The sequence below is a fragment of the Gymnoscopelus microlampas genome, assembly GCF_963454915.1.
Source record: "Gymnoscopelus microlampas genome assembly, chromosome: 23".
In the NCBI taxonomy this organism is placed as follows: domain Eukaryota; kingdom Metazoa; phylum Chordata; class Actinopteri; order Myctophiformes; family Myctophidae; genus Gymnoscopelus; species Gymnoscopelus microlampas.
In genome coordinates, this window is record NC_139960.1 from 32,199,749 (window position 1) to 32,203,511 (window position 3,763).

Consider the following 3,763-nt stretch of genomic DNA (forward strand, 5'->3'; position numbering starts at 1 on the left):
AATACATCTTCTAGAACACTGGTATGCAGTGATATTAGTCTGGCCATGCCAGGCTAGATACGATTGTAAATAGCTGTGTCAGTGAAGTTGTAGAACAGTATAATACAACAAATAAATAGTACCGTCAGCATCTACAGTGACGCTGTAGACAGTACAGTTGCAAAAGTGTCTACAAGAAAACATAAGTGGGTTTCAGGTGAAGTGATTTGAACAAATTTAAGGTGCCATCTTTACACTCAAGGTCATCAGTTGAGTTTTAGTGAAATTGTGAATTTGTTTTCACAATTTCTTACTTAAATTATTACTCAACTAGACCAGAGTGTAGAAGAAGAGAGTAAAGACACGCTTTGATCTCGCCGCAAACCGGAAGTGACGTTGACGTAGCCCTCTGAAGTTCCAAACATTCTGCTCCTCCGTCCAGCTCCATTCATATTATCCCGGTTTTCAGACTCAAGCTCACTGGTAAGTTGATGAAATTACTTTATTTTTTTTGCAACACTGGTTAGGCAAGGCATAGGGACGACAGATTCAGCGTTATAAAGAGACATCATAGTGTTATTTTATGTAATGGGCTTTAATGTTTATCTTAAGAAAATAGCCCATCGATCTGATGCATTGATGGAAAGCACCTCTTCCAGTAATAACCAGTGGAGCTAACGTTACATTTATTGGTGTGCGAACATGAAAATCATGTAAGTCACTAATATTATATTTGTTTAAGTTTGATCCAGTTGTTTTAGTTAAGTCTGTAATCTTTAATTTACGGTGTATTTCATGCTTAATTGACAGCACAAGCACATGGTAGTTTGGCCTGCTTGTTCACACTCTAAACCAGGTTACAGTGATATACATGTTCATATTGTGTTTGTTCGCATTTATAGTAGCCTAATCCTTGGTGAATTGAGCACTTTGCATGGCCTTGTGTGGCTGCAGGAATAGCAGGTTGAGTTTAGATTTGATGCCAATGCAACAACTGCAGTCCTGAATATTTCTCATTTTGTAGCCTGACAATATAAATTGGCTCAAGATGGCGGGGGGGGGGGGGGGGGGTAGAAAAAAGAAAACACATACTGCATTTAAATTACATATAGTCATCTTTAACCATTTCAAATAACGAAATATGATTTGTAACCATCTAGTCTAAATAAAATGTACAATCATGTGTATACAATTATAATTTATGGCACCTATAAAGTCCCATAATGGTACTTGAGCAGGGACCCATGTGGTACTTGAGCAGGGACCAATCAGTGAGCCACCTCCCCAATGAATGCCTGGTGATTGGTCACATCCAGATTGTTAGATTGCTTAATGGATGTCTCAGTGAGGTTTATTTTATGTTTGACATTCAGTGGTGGCAGAGGTAGGTGAATGTGGTGTTTGATAATGTCCATTTAGTCTGGTTTGATTACGGTTTACCATTTTTTTTCTTTAATGTTTGAGATGGCTAAACGCTGCAGTGCATTACTCTATTGATTGCCTTTCTCTTCCCTCAGGCCTGTTAATGTGTCCTGCATGGTTGTGGCTATGGCACTGAGCTGCTCTGACGTTTGAGTCAACACTAAGGGAGGCTAGTATTAGTTGGTTGGTTGACTTGTGTGTACCATTATCATCCTCCACGTCCTTGGACACGGTTTTTGGTGAAGAGACACCTTCACTTGGAGAGCCTCTGTTAACATACAGTCGGGCTTGGCAACTCTTTGTTGTTTTTTTCATTATTATTTTTAATTAATTTCAAATCAGAACCACCCTGTGTAAAGTGTCAAAGTTACCACAAACAAGACGACACATTTTCTCACATTTCTGCTCAATAGAACCATTCTAATGTCAATCCTACAAAGCAAACAATAATCATACATGACTCGTAATTTTGTTTTCCCTGTATAATTTATTCACATCACGCTAATGGGCTTAAATCAGAACAATAGCCCCCTGAAGACCCAAATGCTGTTCTGAGAAAAGCAGGTTATTCCTAATTATTTTATGACTTGGCTAAATCACGTCTCTTGACAGCCCAGAAAAAATAAGCCATCCCTGTCTCAGTGTCCAGGTCGGGGATCAGAGCTGAAAGGTTGGTGTCAGAGGTCCCCTACTGCCAAGGGGACTGGAGCACAGAGGGCAAGAGCAGTGCCAAGGTACAGTAGCATATTCGATCTCCTCACATTTCTGCTCCATGCAACTTTTTTTCCCCTGAACAGGGGTTGCAGATTTGTTTAGACGCATCGGAGACACTGGCAGAGTGATGGAGAGACGCAGATGCTGGTGCAGTGACGACAAAGGTATTCAGTGGAGCCCCTGTAACAGTGGTGCGGTGCTGCTGCAGGGGAGGCATGCGTTAATCCGACAGACCTTTTCTCCGACTATGTGGCATCCGCGTGCGGTTAGGGTTAGGGTGCGGGTTTGGTTCGGGTTTAGTATTGGAAACTTCGGAGCGCTAAGCTGTCGGAGGAATGCGCTGTCGGACTAACGTACTGCACCCCTGCTGCAGTTGGTGTGGTGATGATGAAACTATGACATTAGAATGACAGAATGTTGTTTGAAATTAGTCAGTCATTCTTAAAGCTACCATAAACAAGGCAATATATATGTTTTTTTTCCTGATGCATTTTATACTTTACCTTTTTGACTAGGAACGATGGCGACTCTGGTTGAGCGAGGGACAGGCTGACGGAGCGATGCAGAGGCTGGTGATGCGACGACAAAGGTATTCACTGGAGCCCGGTGTTGTGGCAGTTGTTGTGGTGATGAGGCTATGACATTAGAATGGGAGAGAGTGTTTGAAATAAGTCAACGTCATTCTTAAATCTACCATAAACAAGGAAACATATTTATTTTTTTCCTGATGCATTTTATACTTTACCTTTTTGACTAGGAACGATGGCGACTCTGGCTGAGCGAGGGACAGGCTGACGGAGCGATGCAGAGGCTGGTGGTGCGACGACAAAGGTATTCACTGGAGCCCGGTGTTGTGGCGATGATGAGGCTATGACATTAGAATGTGAGAGAGTGTTTGAAATAAGTCAACGTCATTCTTAAATCTACCATAAACAAGGAAACATATTTATTTTTATCCTGATGCATTTTATACTTTACCTTTTTGACTAGGAACGATGGCGACTCTGGCTGAGCGAGGGACAGGCTGACGGAGCGATGCAGAGGCTGGTGATGCGACGACAAAGGTATTCACTGGAGCCCGGTGTTGTGGCAGTTGTTGTGGTGATGATGAGGCTATGACATTATGTTGTCAGGATGTGATAGAATGTTGTTTGAAATTAGCCAAAGTCCTTGTCAAAGCTACAATAAACAAGGAAACATTTGTTTTCATACCATTTCATGGTTTACCTATTTGTCTAGGAGCAATGGAGAGGCTGGTGGAGTGATGGAGAGACTGGTGGAGTGATGGAGGCGCTGGCTGAAGGATGGAGAGGCTGGCGGAGTGAGGGAGAGGCTGGTGGAGTGATGGAGGCGCTGGCTGAAGGATGGAGAGGCTGGCGCAGTGAGGGAGAGGCTGGCGGGGTGATGTAGAGGCTGCTGGTGAAATGGTGGAGTGCTTGAGTTGATGGGGTGATGATGTAGCTGTAATATTGAAAAGGATTTTCGGACACATTTGAAACCAGACTCAAATTTCCTTAACCACAGGACTGAGCTTGTACAGTGTTATCATCAATGAAACTCAAATAACCATAATAACAAAAAAAACAGACTATACCTGCTGAAGCTGAAGCCATCCTAGGTGCTTGGGCATTTGTAGGATCTAAGGTCA

The 3,763-nt window shown here is 42.6% G+C and overlaps 1 long non-coding RNA gene across 4 annotated transcripts; it reads left to right on the forward strand.

The window, feature by feature from the left end:
- Positions 1–334: 334 nt before the first annotated feature.
- On the forward strand, positions 335–3,542 carry LOC311039893. 4 transcript variants are annotated; one of them, XR_014600210.1, is made up of 6 exons: positions 335–462; positions 592–692; positions 1,497–2,135; positions 2,873–2,946; positions 3,106–3,179; positions 3,355–3,542. It is a non-coding gene; the product is annotated as an uncharacterized lncRNA (long non-coding RNA). The 4 variants fall into 4 exon arrangements; XR_014600211.1 differs by lacking the exon at positions 592–692 and having other exon boundaries at positions 360–462; positions 2,044–2,135; XR_014600212.1 differs by lacking the exons at positions 335–462; positions 592–692; positions 1,497–2,135 and adding an exon at positions 2,149–2,279.
- Positions 3,543–3,763: the final 221 nt, after the last annotated feature.